Source organism: Ixodes scapularis, unplaced genomic scaffold (assembly GCF_016920785.2).
Source record: "Ixodes scapularis isolate PalLabHiFi unplaced genomic scaffold, ASM1692078v2 PGA_scaffold10__122_contigs__length_95168666, whole genome shotgun sequence".
NCBI classification, from domain to species: domain Eukaryota; kingdom Metazoa; phylum Arthropoda; class Arachnida; order Ixodida; family Ixodidae; genus Ixodes; species Ixodes scapularis.
In genome coordinates, this window is record NW_024609836.1 from 87,624,021 (window position 1) to 87,642,687 (window position 18,667).

An 18,667-nucleotide genomic window follows, 5' to 3' on the forward strand; every position below is an offset into this window, starting at 1 on the left:
TGCACGCACGCTCGTAAACTAAAAACGTAATCGGAGAGAGCTCACGCTCGTGTCTGTGGCTTCGGTGAAACCAAGTACAGAAGGTAGAGGTTTGTTGCTGTAAACGAGTCTAGATTCCTACGCGTGGGGTCACGACACTAAGCCTGTGAATCAACAAAAACATGGGCGGGGGAGTACGATATCATTCTCCAATCAAAATTGTTTGTAGCAAACGTGGTGGACTAGAGACCTCCGAGACTTCGTGCTTCTTGGAACATGGCACCGATGGCCCGTTTGATCGCTAACCAAAGGGAGTTCAATAACTAGGGTTGCGAGTTCATCCCGCGGCAGCACAAGTGCAAGAGATTCCGAGGATGTGAAATTATTACCGAAAAAAGGTGCTTGTGGCGCCGACGAAGCTGGCTCTTGTATTTAAATGGAGGATGCCACTCGGAAAGCTTCAAGAAGATTCTTTTTTTTTTTTTTTTTTTTTTTTATCCTTTCCGACGAGCTATAGCTTCGTAAGTTTACATTCTAGGTTAAATCATAGCGTACAAACCCCGCGCAGAGTACCTTTTGTTTGTTTTTTCGCATAAATGACCGCTCTAAAGTACTCTTTAATATAGTTTGAAGGTGGACTAGTCGGCGCATATTGGTAACACTTGAGAAGAGCACAAAAAATACACTAGGACAAGTAGATGAAAGTGACAAACACAGTGCTGACTCACAACTTCGTTTTCTTTCTTATCTTCTGAAATACATAAAAGCATTGAAGTTAGAAAAATGCATATTCATAGCGGGACACTTTATGAGTGAGCAAATCAAAAATATGAAAACAAAGTGTTACACAATATAAAACAAATTTATATATTGAAGGAACTAAAACTCTACGTTTTCACATAAGTTCCTATTCTACGAATAATTGCAAACTCTTTATCACACATCGGAACTGACTCTGCACTAACACAGATATCAGGACCTTATAGACGAATGTCATACTGCCGCGTGCGTAGTTAACCAAGTCGGCAGTGCACCTTTCTCCCACTCAGGTGACCGGGCCCTAATGGCCCGCGCTGCTCCTCGTCTTTGTCTTTATTTGCGTTGCATGGCTGGAATGTTCCAGAAGAGTGGAGAAGCTTATTGATTATTCGGCAACGAAATCTTTGATGCCCCAATGTTCTACGAGACCGCGCGGTGCCGCTTGCGAGCCATCCCGTTCTCGCGCTCAATCCTGCTGCTACACGGACTTGGACGGCCGTGACGCTCTGTTGTTTTTTTCTGGTTCTTTTTTGGTTTGGCACAAGTTTGTTACTTTAAACTTTCCAGTTTCCTCATTTATTCTTTGTGTCAACACCTCGTCCTTCGTGACATTTTTGTGGAAGTGCGAGGTCACCCTGCCTATGAAGCGTAAACCTCCGACGTACCCTTCTCTCCTCACCTCCTCCTCCCTCTTCCACTCCTTCTCCTCCTCGTCCCCCGTCTTCCTCCTGCTCTCCCGTCCTCCTCCTCCTCCCTCCTTCTCCTTCTGCCCTACCCCTCACCCTCCCTCCCTCCTTTTCCTCCCTCCTCCATCGTGACGTCACCTCGTGACCTTCGTCGAAGCCTTCACGAGTGACCTTCGTGACGTCACTCCTGACGTCACGAACGTCAGTCGTGAAAGTCACGACGAAAGTCACGACCTTCACGAGTGATCTTTGTGACAGCAGTCGTGACCCTCGTGACGTCACGAACGTCAGTCGTGAAAGTCACGACGAAAGTCACGACCTTCACGAGTGATCTTTGTGACAGCAGTCGTGACCCTCGTGACGTCACACGTGACGTCGCGTGTGACGTCATTATGGGAAACGTCCCATAATGCAACGCGGGGTTACGCCGACGCCGCTCAAACCGGGAAAGGGCGCCTAAGAGCTGTGCTCTAAAACAAAATGAAGCGAAGTTGTGCACTTGTATCCATACTTCGGCAAACCTCACCCATGAGGGCCCTCACTCACCCTCACTCACCCTTATCTTCACAGGTGAGGTGAGGGTGAGTGAGTTGCTGAACCAGGGAAATTCATGAGTGTGAGGGTGAGTGAGGGTCGTGAGGCCCGTGAGGCCTGTGAGGGCCGTGAGCGCAGTGAGTGCGTGAGGGGCGCAAGAAGTGTGAGGGGTGTGATGGCCGTGAGTGCGTGAGGGGCGTGAGGGCGCTGAGTGCGTGAGGCCCCCTTCAGACGGAGCAACTTTCTCAGCAATTTTTGGTGTTACTGGCGGGTTGTTCCCTAGCTTTCCCTAGATCGACACAAATTGCTGAGATCGGGCCCGGCTCGAAACAAGCGAGCAACTCGGAGCAATTCGAAGACGTTTAAAGCGGCTGCATCCAATCACGGACGCGATATTTTCACGTGACACCTCGTGCAGGTGATGAGGACAACAGACTTGGTTCGGGTTTGAAATTGATCGTTTTGGAAATAAGCTGTTTCATAAATATACATTAGTAATCTCAACGAAATTTAAATTCACAAAGACACGTTTATACCGCGTAACTATGTGTCTAAATAGTGCAAGAAAAATAAAATTTCATGATGATGATGGCAAATTGAAGCAATTGGTTGCTGCGTGTGAACGCAAGCGGCCCGTGTTGCTGGTGTTGCGACGTCAAGTTTTTGGGCGAAATTTCCCCATTAAAGCGGGCCTGAGTGGCGTGAGGGCCATCAGTGCGTGAGGGGCGTGAGGGCCATGAGTGCGTGAGAGGCGTGAGGGCGCTGAGTGCGTGAGGGTCGTGAGGGCCATGCGTGAGTGAGGGGCGTGAGGGCGGCGAGTGGCGTGAGGGCCATGAGTGAGTGAGGGGCGTGAGGGCGGTGAGTGGCATGAGAGCCATGAGTGTGTGAGGGGCATGAGGGGTATGAGTGCGTGAGGGCGGTGAGGGGCGTGAGGGCCATGAGTGCGTGAGGGCCGTGGGGGTGGTAAGTGCGTGAGGGGCGTGAGGGCCATGAGTGAGTGAGGGCCGTGAGCGCGGTGAGTGCGTGAGGGTCGTGAGGGCTACGAGTGTGTGAGGGCGGTGAGTGGCGTGACAGCCATGAGTGTGTGAGGGGCGTGAGGGGTATGAGTGCATGAGGGCGGTGAGGGGCGTGAGGGCCATGAGTGAGTGAGGGGCGTGAGGGCGGTGAGTGGCGTGAGAGCCATGAGTGTGTGAGGGGCGTGAGGGGTATGAGTGCGTGAGGGCGGTGAGGGGCGTGAGGGCCATGAGTGCGTGAGGGCCGTGGGGGTAGTGAGGGGCGTGAGGGCCATGAGTGCGTGAGGGCCGTGAGGGCGGTGAGTGCGTGAGGGTCGTGAGGGCTACGAGTATGTGAGGGCCGTGAGGGCGGTGAGTGGCGTGAGGGCCATGAGTGAGTGAGGGGCGTGAGGGCGGTGGGTGGCGTAAGGGCCATGAGTGAGTAAGGGACGTGAGGGCGGTGGGTGGCGTGAGAGCCATGAGTGTGTTTGGGGCGTGAGGGGTATGAGTGCGTGAGGCTGGTGAGGGGCGTGAGGGCCATGAGTGCGTGAGGGCCGTGGGGGTGGTGAGTGCGTTAGGGGCGTGGGGGCCATGAGTGCGTGAGGGGCGTGAGGGCCGTGAGGTTCAGTGAGGGTGAGTGAAAGGCTCAGGGTGAGTGTGACTGTGAGGATGAGGGTGAGTGAGGGGCTGAAGGTGAGTGTAGCTGTGAAGGTGAGGGTGAGTGAGGGGCTTAGGTGAGTGTGGCTGTGTGGGTGAGGGTGAGTGAGGGCGACCTAAAATACCGACCTCTGCTTGTATCTGACGTTCGAAAGAGAGGACTGCAGAGCGTAATAGAGGAAGTAACGTTGCTGGCTTACTCTCGAGGGAAAAATACGAAAAAGCAGGAGTCGATAAATCATGTAAGAAATATTCAATTCAACCCAATTCTAAGTTTTTTGTGTTTTTTTATAAGTACCAAAGTAAATTTGTTTAGATAGACAGCTGTGAAAAAAAAAAGGTTTTTGATTGTGTGTTGCACCCGAAGGTAGTGGTAAAGCTTAGTGTGTAATAACACCGTTCTTACGCGATGTGTGGGTAATTTATTGAAGCGAGCGAGGCCCCCCCCCCCCTCCCCCCCCCCCCCCCCCCCCCGGGCTCCGACGGCTCGTATTTTTATGATTGAACATCATTGTGTTACGGAGAAGGGGGCAAGTCACAGCGACGTTATTGGGAATGTTTCGGCGACAACCATCGCATAAAATAAAATGGCACGGCAAAAAAAAAAGCCTCGCGAAAATTGTTTGGAGTAGCGAATGGGAAGCGAGCTCAAAGAACGCACCCGTAACGCTAAACGAGTTCCTAAACCTGGAAAAGGAGAATCGCGATTGAGGAGGGGGGTTGGCCCCGAACAAATGGGAGAAAGAAGCTGTCATTGCATCGCTTGTCATCGGCCAGGCTTTGATGTTTTCGCATTTTGGCACGTGTGCGCCGATTTCGCGTACATGCTTCGCGAAGCGCGTTCGGCGTAAAGGAAATCGATACTCATTCGGGGCTTGTTCGTCCGTTGTTTCTTTGCGAATATTTTCATGTGGATGTTTCTTTATTTAGTCATTTCCTTCGTCAGTCTTTTACATTATGTTGAGAGCGTCAGGTGAGGACGTGTGACCGTAACGGAAACGGACGCGAGGACTCGCATATGCTACAGTAGACTGATAAGCCTAACTATAAGCCTAAAGCGGGTTTCACATGCAGCGATTTTGGCCCTAAAGCGGCGCGATTTCTGCCGTCGCGGCGCTCGTGCCGCAGAATTGAGGGCCGCCCACACTAGCGAGAAAACGCGCGTGGCCCGCCGATCGCGGCAAGTAACAAAATGTCGCCGAAGCACAGTCAGCGCCACGAGCGCGTGCAGAGACACGCCCTTTATCTTCCCGCTTAACCGATTTATCGGCGCGCCGGGCGCGTTTTCTCGCTAGTGTGGGTGGCCCTTTGCTGGTGCTGGCCAGAGCGCCGCGACGGCAGAAATCGCGCCGCTCTAGGGCCAAAACCGCTGCATGTGAACTAGGCTTTTTATTAGCGTGATAAGTCTGACGGCTCGTCTGCAAGCTGGGCTCGCGGGGAGCCCTCGCCAGGCGCTCGAGACCGGCTTGCTAGAAGTGAGCAGCGCATGGCGGCCAGCGAAAACCTGTGTCGCGAGGAACGTTCTGGTTATAATGCTCCTCCCCCTCTACACCATTCTTATCATTCCAGATTCTTATTGTCAACATGCCCTCATCCCCCGGAACATCGAGCCGCACCCTTGCCCACAAGCTTCATTTTCATATCGTCGAGAATTTTGTATATTCTATCAGCCTATAAAACACCCTTACAACATTTTATTCGCTTTTTTGGTGGTGCAGGCTTAGGGTATATGGTCCTTCGGTCTCTCTGCAACCACAACTATCTCTTTGAGCTGCAAACAAATACCATAATCATTCTTAGTTATACTTTTTAAGAAGTGTTTATTGAAATAAAAATCCTCAAGTGCTCGAATTGGAAGAACGTACTTCAAGATATCCTGCTGTTCTCAGGCCGTGACGTTCTTGATTTCTTCGCAGGATTCAACCCGGTAACTTCACGCATATTAATATACGTTACGTCGCATACATCATTTGCTGCGGATTGACGTCCTATGTTCATCTAGGCCGTGTTACCTGTTTCGGGGCGTCTATTCAGGAAGGTGCAACAGACTTTTATTTCGTAGGTGTCATATAGGTCGACTCAGTTTGACGGAGAAAGTGAAACAATTGAGTAGTCCTGCGTTAATTCACAGTACAGTCACAGTGATATCTGCGACACATCAGGGTGCAGTCGCCGGGTGCGTTAACAAAAGCGTTGGCAACAAAATAGACGTATGTTCTGTTCCGAACGATATTGTTCTGCTTCATTTTGTTCCCAGCGCTAGATATTTTTTTTTTTTTTGAGCGCGGTAAAGCGCGTTTTTTGGCACGAGCTTTTGGCATGGACAGTGCTACGACGGCACTTTGTTATCGGCTATTTTTTACAGGGATAGCTGTTATGGTCTCTTCCCACAATTGGAAATTACGTCCGTTGTTGATGTATAGTTTTTGCTGTGGTAGTTGTAGTTCTTGCAGTAGGTGTAGTTGTAGTGGCGATGTAGGGGCGTCCTAAATCCTCTCGATAAAGGCCTGTTTCATAATTACCGCCAAACTTCCCAGTGAAAACGCGCAAGACAGGTGCCACGAGCGGGTGCTCCACCGTTGCTCGCTTCCGAGGGCCGCCCATTTCAGTCCTACGCCGCCATTTGCTTCTGAGGGCCGCTAGAGACACAGACCTCGCGCACCGGCGCATTTGATGTTACTTGCAAGAGAACGATAGACAGAGAGAGAGCGAAAGAAAGCAAAACTTCTTTTGAATCACGAAGTCCAGATCCCGTGGTTACCACTCCTCGCCCAGCACGTTTTTGACGTGCTGGACTAGGAGCGGCCAAAGTGGTTCGTTGCCAGGATGGGGGAATAGAGTGGGGGCTTTTTCCCAGCTCCCACGTTTTAGTGTGACTGGCAGGGTGTCGACTTAGTTTGGTTTTAGTGATGAAACAACTTTTGGGCATTCCCACTGTTGATGTCTGTCATTAGGGTAGAGGCCGCAGTATGTGCATGTGGGTGTGTGTGGTGCGTCACTAATATAGTGGTTGTGATGTTCTGTGAATAGTGTGTTGGTTTCTGCGCGTCTGATAATTGTGGCGCCATCTGAACAAAATGCGCCTGACGCGCGTCTAAGAACTGAGACATTGTCTCTAAGTTCTTTTAGCATGTGTGTTCTGGATTTGTGTAGAATCTTTCAGTGGTCACGTGGGTAGTAGGTTGTCGGCCAGGGACTTGAAGGGCCCGGTGGGTCGCTTCCTCTGGCGAGCTCGTTGGCACCAATATTCCCTCCAATTCCCAGGTGCCCAGGGACAAAACCGGCAGTCAAATTTGCATGGGGGCGTTCTTTCATATTTTGTGATAATCCGGTCGTAATGTGCGGGGGTAGAGTATTGTATCTGAAGTCTCTGACGGCTCTTTGGCTATACGTTCGGATGTTGATGGTTTCTTTCCCGGCGTGTGAGCTAATACCATCGCCTATTGCTTGGATTTCCACTCCGGTTGGGGAGGGGGTGTTGGTATGGCTGTGGGTGCTTTCCGTTAGGGGGCCTACTACCGATGTGTTGCCGATTTTTGTGTAGTACGTAGTTGTATCTTCCATCCGGTGTAATACTATGTGGTGGCGATGTCTGTGGAATCACTGTTCCGCTCAAAACGTTTCTTTCGCTAATGTCTCCTGCCTTGGTTGGTTTCTGGGTTCATGTTCTTCGGCATGGGTTTAATTTGGAACCTGGAAATCCGGTTCCACGGAGTGGTGGTTCTGGGATTGAAGGTAGTGTGGAATTGTCGTATCAAATGCGCCAGTGCAGGGTTCCGCCTTTTTTATATGTTTGAAGTCGTTGTTATTGAGCTGCCCTGTGTACAGTGATTCGTTCTTCGAGAGTGTTGAAAAGTTCAGTGTCCTCAAGATTTTTTAGGGGCGTGTATTAAGATACGCCTAGCTCGAGGGGGTCGCCTTACGTAGTTGCGTTTCTAGATTCTTAGTCTGTGTTTTGGTCAGGCCCATGTGTGGTGCGGCGTACATGAGTCTAGATGTGATCAGGACTTGTATGGTCTTACGTAGTCCAAGTCCTTTCAGCCCGTGCTTCTTCCGGGTTATTCTTCCCAACATTTCTGAGATTCGGTTGGTAAATATTTTGGTCAATTTGTCGGATTTTTTTATTATGTTCGAAGTAGAAACTGAGTATCTTAAAGCACCCATGTCTCGGGATGTTGTTCCCATCTAGCATGAGCCGTTGGGATTCCCTTTTTTTTTCTGCGTTTTTGGTGTTGTTGTTGGTAAGTAATATACACTTAGATTTTTCGGGGGAGAATTTGAGTTTTTTGGTGCGAGTGTAGACTTGGATGACGTCCAGTCCTCTTTGAAAAGTTTCCTCTAGGTGGGCTGAGGATCCTCGCTTGCTCCATGGGTCAATATTGTCTGCATAGAAGCCGAAGTGGAGGCCGGGTATGGTTTTGAGAAGATTGGTAGGTCCTTCAGGAGAAAGGTCAAAAAGTGCAAAAGAAATTATGGCACCTTGTGGTATTACTTCTTGGAGGGAACACTTGGGGTTAATGTAGTCTCCCATTCTAATCGCAATGGTTCTGCCCGTAAGGAAGTCTCGGATGTGATCGTAGACTTTTTTACCCGGTCGTGTTTGTCCTAGCTTATCTAAAATTGCATGATGTGACACATTGTCGAAAGCTTTCTGTATGTCAACTCCAGCTCTATGACGCTGCTCTCTGCTGTGCAGGCGCGGTCGTACACACCGTGCTGAAGGCGTACCAGGATGTCTTCAGCAGATACAATACGGCTAAATCCGGTCATAGGATGGTTTAGAATGCCTAACTTTTCTAGATGTCATTCAACGCGTTGTATGAACAAGCGTTCAGCAAGCTTTCCTATACATAAAGTAAGTGAGCTTCAGAACAAAAAAAAAAAAATAAGCGTTAGAAACAACATGGCCAGATGTCATCACCCCAAGTAAAGCGCACATGAAGGCACCCTAGTCCCACCGGCTCGTAGCATCGGCAGCGTCCGGACTCAAGGTGATGCCAAGTTGAAATGAGCCCTTTACGTCAGCTACCGAAGGAAAGACGCCGGTTGGACGCGAGTACTACGTGAGCGTTCGACGGTGTCTCGTGTGACATCGGTGACAGTTACCTGCCGACCAGAGCGTTCTACACCCCGTGCACCGTGCGTTTCTCTCGTGAGCGACGTGGGGATCACGGCCTCGCAATCACGAGGCGCTCAGCGACATCGCCCCCAGGAGTCGCTGCATAGTGCGAACAGTGGGACAAGATTGGTAACCTATTTACTACGTCACTTCAGAAATAACTTATATCGGACGCGAATACTGCGTAGCTGAACCTTTGAAATGGAGCACTCGATAGTTGCGACGATAGTGCAATTATTGCGAAGGTACGAACGAGCTGTACAAGAATTGCGTTAATTGCGTTATCGTGATAACCTTAAACTGCAGGCCGTTCACCATCGTTGATGTCAGACTGGTCGCAGCTGTTAAACGTCAACCTCCTGGTCCGCTCACTTCGTAGAGCGCTCCACTGAAAATGGCAAGGTCCCTGGTCGATACCAGGACTAGGCAGATTTTTTCAGTCGTTCACCAGTCACCTAGCTGTATCTGGAGATATGTGTTTGTCCTTTGTCCCCCTTGTTCCCCCTCTCCTAGGATTATTTTTGTTATTGGATAACTTTATGCTTTAGCACAATGTATGGTAAAAACACTACATTTCCAGACCAAATTCAATAGAAAACACCTACGAAATGCATAAGCCCTTGCGTTTCAAATTGCCGCAACTCGAAGTTCGAATCAACTTTAGGTTGAGAGAAATGACGCATAATACTCGCGACAAAACCATTAAAAATGTTCACTTTGATTTTTTTTTCCCCTCCTATTAACGTAGAACTCGGCTAGTATCGCCCGTTGGAGGGTAATTTGTTAGAAACGTGGCACCGTCGTTGAAAACAATGATGCGCTTCGAAGCGACCATCCGGCCACGTGAATAATAGAAGTGCGCTTACATTGCGCAACCGTAACGCCACGGACGAGGCATTTTCTTCTATTTAGGTCGGTTTCTTTGTTCTCTGTTAGCGGACGCTCGTTGAAAAGAAGCGCCGTGAGTCTCAAGACCGTCAGGAACACCTGTCGAATGACAGCACGTCGTTAGTTGAGACACCGCCCGCGATTAAAGGCCCATTCTGGATACGGAAACCCCGTTTAATAACTGACGCGTCTCCTGCTTTTCCAACCATGTCGCGTCGCTGCCGAGTGAACTAGCAAAAGAACAAAGGCCACCGCGTCACCGGGCCACCAGCACGACAAGGGCTTTGTACAGTCGTTGTCAAAACAGATTGGGAAAAAGAAGCACCTGCGTGCTATCGCAGATGCAGAAACACGTGGCTCTGCTGCCGCGTAAAGAAATCGGAAGTCACGTGACACGGAGGGTCCAATTTCGTGAATAGGGTGGGGTTCTTGGTTGACACTTGACATCTTCTGTTTGCTGCACTTAAACTTTTTCTTTTTTTTTTTACTTAAGAGAAGTAGCGGCAGAGGGTCAATACGACTGTTATTATCGAAAACGAAACAAGTATACTACTTCCAACAACAGCCAATCCGTGTGTGCTATTGAATGCTCGCGAAAAGATATAGTCAATCGAAACTCTCAACTTTTGTTCCGTGTTTATTAGCTTCTTTAATCGGTGTTTTGATGTCGTGATGACGAGCGACTAATAGAAGCTGCTCTCGCTTCACACCAAGTTTATTGTCTTCTTGTTCCGTGGAGGCCAGTGGGGAAGGTGATGATTACCGCTTGGCTGGTGCTGCGTCTGGCGGCTTGAGACTCTTATATCATCCTCTGTGTTTCAACAAGCTTAAGTAAACGAGATAGTCTTCCAGACACTTCGGAAGAAGCCTACTTCGACTTGGCCTTCCGCTTGCCTCGACGGTCCCTGCGCTGTGAGACCAAGGGCTTGCGACTTGTGCACTGCCGCCTGCCTCTTGCGAACTCAGGTTATGGCGATGTCACGCATGGGTGGAACGCTTAGTGAGATCTGTCTATTTGGCCGATTGATGGCAACAATAGATGACTGTTGCCATTTATGGTTGCGGACATATGGAGCACTAGTCGAGACAGCTGTCTCTACTGTCTCGGCAAACCCGGTATCTCGGTGTGCCATGGCAGCCCTCTACCTTGGTGCGGCATGACTGCTGTACACCGTGGACGGTGTGATCCTTATGCATTCTCTCAAATGCGTGGTGTCTACGCCGTTAGGAGAGCAATATTTGGCACTGTGGGTGCGCTGGTATTAACGAATGAAGACAAATGTATTTTTCCTGGTGAAGTACTTGGTGACACTATCAACCGGCATGCTTGCAGGCAGGCTAGCAATGGTCGTGGTGAGGTGACTGGCGTCCCAAATGTCCCAAGATGCCTCTGTCACATTTCAATGACTGCGTTTGATGAGCTTACAAGAATGGGACATTTTCAATAAATATATAGCGATTCATTCAAGATATATATTAAACATATGTTTTAATGAATCTGTATATACTTGTAGTTTAATTTCATTCTCACTGCTGGCTCAGAAGGTTAATCGACAACAAAATTTGATTGTTTTATTTTTTCTGGCTTTGTAATTTATGGTTCCAGGCGCTTCAGAAAAATACATAAGTATAGGTGCATGTTATCACTCCAAAAGTTGGGGTCTATACAGCATGAACTAATTTTATGTTTGAGGGTGCTCATAGCAAAAATAGCATGTCGCTATGTCAGCGTTCACTGCTCGTGAAATCGAGAAACTGGAATGTAGGTATTGCGACTTCAAGATGTAACATCTGACAAGATTTCAGCTGCTCGTCAGACCACGGCCAGGTCCTTAGTCCGACGAGAACGCTCAGTATGAAACGGAGTACAGGGCTACTAAACAAGCTACACCTCAGAGTAAGGACACTTGGCCATAGTGTGGCTTAAAATCATGGTTGTCAGCTATCTGAAACTTTATCTGAAATCACAAGAAACGCTTTTCCGTCCTCCACAAATGTTTAAACAGTTCGCGATAGAGCCAAGCAATATTACACGAGCTTCCTGACACCGACTCGAATGCTGAGGAAGCCGCACTTTTGAATCATGATGATCGGCAGTTGCGTCTGCTCTGCACAAGCTCCAAAATGGCGGCACCCACAACAATGTCGGGGAAGGGAGTGCCGATACTCTAATCGCAGCTCATTTAGTGGCTATAGTTTGGTCTAGTAGGTTCATGATGATTTAAAATGTTAAAATCATAAAACAAAAAGGACGAAGAAGAAAATAATACAAATCCAAGAGTTGTGAGTCAGCACCGAGTGAGTGTGTATTTTTTGGTGTGTCTGAGTTTGCGAGTGTTTCTCTTATTGTGCGGTGCTACGTTATTTGACATGAACTACCAACTCGTCCAGTCAGCAGTCTTATCAACACAAAAGCGCCTTTCCGTGTCGTGCGTGTTTTCTTCTTCGTCGTTGTTGCTTTGCGCTTTGAACCTTTTAAATTGCCCAGGGCACTTGACGGTGTAAGACCGGTCCGGGGGTCAAAATGGTTCACTCCACACCGTCACGTCTGTCAGCCCTGGCCAATCGGGAATTGGAACTCGATGTAGCAAGCGCCGTGAACGAGGCATGCTCAACTAGCGCGTCCAGCGAACATCACCTACCTGCTTGTTGGGAAACTCCCGAAGCATTATTATCGTAAAAGGGAGGTCTAAATTACCCGAACAAAATACGCGCTTGTTTTTCTGTCTACTGTTTCTTACCCAGAATATCGTCGTTTCTACAGAGCAATTAGCGCGAACGCACCGTAATGCTACGGAGGCTATCTCTTTGTGCGCTGCTCCGCTCAAACCAGCGTGTAAACAAAGACTGTTTCGCAAGACTTCTCTCTGTCTCTCTCGCTCTCTCGTAAACAAGAACCAGCCTACTCCGTTTCGGTAACGTAATGATAGCGGTTTCAGGTGGTAAGAATGGCCGCGGGGGGGCGTTTCTATGCACCCATAAATTGTATTTTTCGTGGGCAACGTCTTCTGGAAGTAACGACATAAGGAAGCACATTGTTCTTTAGAAAGTAACATTTCGTTTTTATGTAATTTTGCTATATTGTGCGCCGCTATTTTCTTATAAAATCCTACAGTTCTCGCGGCAATTAAAACATCCGAGTAGTATTCCAGCGTATCTTTGAGAAACGAGCACATTTATTGCACGCAAATTGCCAGTATGATTTCTTTAAAAGCATGTTAACGTTTTTCGTACTGGAAATTCCCATGGGTGATTTGTATTTCGAATAATGGGCTTGGAAGAACTTTTTTTTAATTCTCAGTTCTTTTTTGTGGAAAGTCAGGCGAACATTGGGCAGGCTGAACATTGGGCAAGGAGGTAAGAAAAGACAACCGAACGCTAATCCTGTTCGAAGTTCCGTTTTTTTTGTTGTTGTTTTTCGTGTTTTTTTATTTATGCGGGTTCAGGCTGGTGCGCATGGTCCGAAAAAGCAGCCTTAAATCGTAGCACAATCGAAAAAGGATAAACTTTCTTTACTATCTTTTTCAAACTGCCTGTAGGTTAGAAACACGGCTTCTCTGACAGCATGTTCACGCCTAGTGTTTAAAGGAAACACGCGAGTGTGTTTCGGTTTTTCTAAATATAGTGTTCAACTATGTCCTCGATGTATGATTTCTGTGGGATTTTCCTTATCATGTTTCTCACTCATGCGCCATCAGGCTGGCGCACATGCTCGACTAAGCAATCGAAAACCGTACTACGACTGAAAGAAGGCGAAAATGTTTTGACGCTTTTCTTCTAAAACTGCGTGTATGTCACAAATAAAGCTTCGTTAGCAGCACGTTCGCGTGAAGCATATACAGAAATCCCCCGAGTGTGGTTCGGTTTTTAATAAGAAAGCATTAATAAGAAAGCAGTAGACTGAATTCCGTCGCACACCTTGAACACAGCGCCGATCAGGTCTCGGTCGTTTCCACGGGCGGTCTTCTGGAGCCAGGTACTGGGCTTGCTGTGCGAGGCCTCGGAGGGGTACGCTTCATGGGCTGTGTGGGCTTCTGGGAAAGACGGCTGGTTACTCGATCGGCCGGGCGACGGTCGTCTTGTCCGGCGTCGTGTATGATGCTCCCTCCCCGGTCGTTTTGTGTGGGTTTGTTTTTCTAACGAGGGACGGCGTGGGCCTTCTGCCGACGCGGCCCCCCTGGAGAGCGTCTTCCATGTGTCTCCCCCATCGGGATGACCCCTCGGGAAGGGATGTTTTGTTGTTTTTTTTAATCTGGAGGCTTGGGCATTCTACGGGGCTTCCTGGGTTTCAACCTGGAGGTTCCGGAAAGGCGCCGCTGTGTCTGCAACGGGATGCACGGACGAAGTTACGGAGCTGTCGGCTGTAGTCTGTTGGCAAGTTAAAGAATGTGTATCGACGCCCTTGCCAACTATTGGACAGTGTATGTCACGTGGCCTCAGGAAAGCTTTGAAATGATTGGTTAATTTTCTCACGAGAGTGAGGGGGTCAAGGCCCTCAAAAGCCCGTGACTGGGGGAGAGAAAAAGCCCTTTCTGGCTTGAACTTGGACTAATTTGGAGGACGGGGATTTCCTCTTGCTCTGTATATACAGTGTACTATAGCTCGTAACGTCTAAATAAACGGTTTAGACGAAGTCCTCCCGCATCTGTCGAACTCTTCTAATCACTTACCAAACAAGGCTCATGAAACGATTGGCCCCGCAAGACACCGCTGGGCAGTCATCATCTATTCAACCAAGGGACGAACCTTTACTGGCTGCGTTAATCCGCACCTCCACCAGAAATGTCACGGATGGCAGACGATGAGACAGAAGAAATCGGAATGAAATAAAGATTTAATGAAGGCGAACTTGTGTCAGAAACAAAAAAGAAGAACACACCTCGAGGAAGCACCAATGAGTGTCGACGGCGGCAGTAGCAGGCGACAGTACTGTAGGTCGTTATAGGAGCTGGCTGTCTCGAGAGAGAATCAGTGAATGAATCGGCAATTCGGCGCTCGGCTCTTTATCTGCTATGCTCGTCTTCTGGAATATGCGACCTATACTTTGTCTTAACCTAAGATGGACTAAAGGCAAATGCTACAGACCGACCCATCCAATCATTTCGCTTCGATGCACGTATTGGATCCCGCGTTTCCGATCACTGATCAGGGGCTGGGTGGACACTGGCTCAAGTCGAAGAACCCTGAGTGACTCAACAATTTTAGGTCGCAAAGAAAGCCACTACATTAGGCTCTTTGCAGCGTCAAAGCTATAGAAATGATGCGGTGCTTTTGGATTCGGAGCATTATTCGTTCACCCCTAATCAATGTCAAGCGTGGCATAGTATAGCGTTTAATGGGATTGGACCTGGCGGCCCGTGGCTGTGGTCTTTAGTCCATCGCAGGATGGGACAGAGTATAGAATGTTCGGGAAAAAGCTAGGGGCAGAGTGACCAGACACGGTTATCCTCGCCTCCTTATTGCTTACGCTCGGAGTAAGAGCGTGCGCGAATCTCCTAGATGAAAGGAGAGGCGTGTCTTCTCGATCATACATGCGGCAGTATAGTGCTCAACTATCTTCCCGAGATATAATTTCCGGGTAATTTCTTATTATGGTCCTGACTTATGCGTCTTCAGCTGGTGCACATGCTCGAAAAAGCAACTGAAAATCGCGCAACAATGGGAAAAAGGCGAAAATTTTCTGGCGCTATTTTTGGAACTGCGAGTAACTTACAAATGCGGCTGCATTAACAGCATGTTCGCGTCTAGCGTACAAAGCAAACACCCGCGAGTGGTTCCGTTTTTCTGAATATAGTGTTCAATTATGTTCCTTAAGAATACATTTAGTGGGAGTTTTTTTTTTTCTTTTTTTTTTGTATCAAATTCATGCGTATTCAGGCTAGTGCACATGCTCGAAAAAGCAACTTAAAATCTCAATACAATTTAAGATAGGCGAAAATGTTTTTAAGGTATTTTTTTAAACTGCGCGTAGGTCGGGAATACAGCTTCGTTAACAACATGTTCGTGTCTAGCGTGAACAGAGAACTCTCGCACGTGGTTTGTATTTTCTGAATATTGTGTTCAACTATGCTTTCGAGATATGATTTACGTGGGATTTATTTTCTATAACGTTATTCACTTATGCGTTTTCAGGCTGGTGCACATTCTCGAAGAAGCAACCTAAAATCGCAGCGCAATTGAAAAAAGGCGAAGATGTTTTGACGCTTTTTTAAAACTGCGCGTAGGACACAAGTATGTCTTTGTTAACAGAATGTGCGCGTCTAGCGTATCAAAGAAAGCACACGCATGTGATTCGGTCTTTCTAAATATAGTGTTCAAGTGTGTTCCCTAAGTACGACTTCCGTGGGATCTTCCAGGCGTCCGTTGCACCTGTGATTCAGAACTGGAAGCCATATGCGAAAACCCGCTGGAAAACCGCTTAAATTCGGAAAAATATTTTCACATCCTTATTTTAACAAAGCACACGTTGGTGTCTATCATTTGGAGATCGCATCTACGCCTTTAACGAAGCTACACTAGAAAACCTACGTGCTAAGAAACTACAATTTTGTTTTTTTAGAAAGTAAATGCCGGATTTTTTACTGTGGAGTTTTTTTTTAGCAAATTGTTTTTGTTTTTTCGCCGGTTTCGTGCACACGTGTGCTTGCTCACTGAGTAGCATATTGTCATCATTTCATTCTTTCTGGGAAATCAGGGATAGAGCCGCGAGTGAAGTCGTTATGTCAACACAGACTATTGGAATTGCGTGAAGAGGGCTGTGTACTGAAAGTCAGCATTGTGGAAGCTGTCAAACTTGAATACATCTTTTCTTTTTTCTTTCACCAAGTCTTCGGTACAAAGTATAGTTGCCATTTAAAGCCCCTTCCTTTTTTTTTTTTCGTGAGTTGGGTGTCAGATTTAGGGCGAGGGAGAGAGAAGGTATGTTTATTTATATGAAAGCAAAGAGGTCAAGCTGCTTGTGAGTGCTGGTTTGCTACTTTGCGTGAAAAGGAAGAGAGTAGAGAGACAGCAGAGATAAGAGAGAAGTAAAAAAAGAGTGAGATCACCACATATACACGCATCCCCCTTCCCCCACACACATCACACGCACATACACGAACACATATATACGCACTGAAATATTGGTGAAAAATAAATAGCGGCACGTAAATTAAAAAGAGTGATGTCAGTTCACAGCTCTTGGTCCAGATGGGTGTCCTTTAAAAACCGGAATAAAGCGTTGGTTGCTTTGGATACTTTTGCGACTGAAGTCCAGGGCCCTAATATATGGCTGAGCTCAATGTCATGATCATGTATGTTCAAGGATTGTTTTAGTGTTTTCCTTTGGGAACTATACAGCGAACAGCGGCAGAGTACATGTTTAATGTCGTGTGTTGTTGAGCATGCTGTACAACGCGGTGAATCTACTGGACCGATCATATGAAGATATTTTCTAGTAAATGCCACATTCAAGTGTATTCGACGCAGCACAATTTCTCTTAGTCGTTTTATATTTCCCGGCGTTCGGAACTTTAACTCCGGGTCAATATTTTTCAAGTAGGCATAATAGTAGTATGGAGCAGTCCATAGTCTGGATGATATTTCTGTCCCAATTTTTCGGACCATATCATTTGTATCTGTCCTTGACAGAGGAATTGCATAGGTATCATCGGCTTCGTAAGCGTCACTAGCAGCTTTGTCAGCACAGATGTTGCCGGGTATGCCACTATGCCGCAGTACCCACTGTAAGACAATTTCATGTCCCTGACACCTCACATCATGGAAATGTCATAAATCAGTTGAGAATTCACGTTATTCTTTTTTTTTATGCATGAGTGCACTGATAGCGGACTTAGAGTCTACGAATATTGTCCAGTTTTGGGGGTTTTGAGTGCTGATGTAGGCAGCAGCTGCCCGGATAGCCGCAAGTTCAGCTGCTGTCGAGGATGTAATATGGCTCAGCTTGGTTTTGATTGTCGTGCTAGTTGACGGAATATAGACTCCAATGGATGATGATATATAGTTAGTTGACCCATCCGTATATGTGTGTTGCGATGAGAGATAGGCATGATGTATGTACTCAAGTGTTAGCTGCATTATAACAGGTGTTGGAGTTTCTGCTTTTTGAGTAGCACCGGGGATGGTCAATTTAATGTCGATAGAACTGCACGTCCAGGGTGCTTGCTGCGGAGTTTTAGCTAATTCAAAGTTCTTTGGAATATACCCTTAGAGTTGCGAGATTACCTGCGAAAAGCGAGCAGAGGGTTTAAACTCCGTAATATTCGCCAGATGATGTGCTTGGCTGCGCGCTTGGTGTCGTAGGTGAACTCGAATAGTTTCTTGGGTTCTGAGGATACCGGGCGAAATCGCCCTAGCCTCAACAAGCGTTCCAATGTTTGATGTGCATTTCGGTAGTCCTCGACAAACTTTTATAAATACTCATGCTCGTTATCCTTCGCATCACAAAATCCATCATAACGATCGAGACCTCTTAAAAGCGAGTTCCCTCCTTTCAATTGGAGACGCTTCCAATAACGCCTTTGCCAGAGTGAGAAAGGGAGGAGCGGAAAATGCTTAATGCCTGCGATGATAGGCGGGAAGGACTCTCCGATCTTCGTTGTCATGTCCACGACAAACATTTGACGACGCTGCGTGACACAAGAGATGAGGGAGAAAAACAACCGACTTCTTTCTCACGAACGGATGGCTTCCAAAAGCTTCCGGTCTCTTAAGAGGACCGAACATCCGGGCACCCCCTCTTTTTCCTGCAGAACTTCCTCTGTTAATATCTGTCGATGAAAGAAATAAAACCAGAGCGAAAAGTAGATGTAAATTAGAAACGAGGCGGAGCCAGAATAAAATGTCAAGCTCTCGCGAGAGTGCATTCTATCACATTAGAAGTTGCAAGAAGAAATCCGTGCTGTAGACAGCGTAGAGTATACACCGGATTTAGTTTACGACGCCACAACAAAAGGGGTGGCACTGCCCTCAGTGCCAGCATGCTAATATGCTCCGCTCTTCAAAAATAAAAAGCGGGATGATGTTTATCAAGCTGCCCAGATTTTACCTGTTGT

At 47.5% G+C, this 18,667-nt stretch overlaps 1 pseudogene; it reads right to left on the reverse strand.

Annotated features, from left to right (window-relative positions):
- Nucleotides 1-16,346: 16,346 nt before the first annotated feature.
- The window catches only part of LOC120837957, a 29,595-nt pseudogene continuing 27,274 nt past the window's right edge, over nucleotides 16,347-18,667 (reverse strand).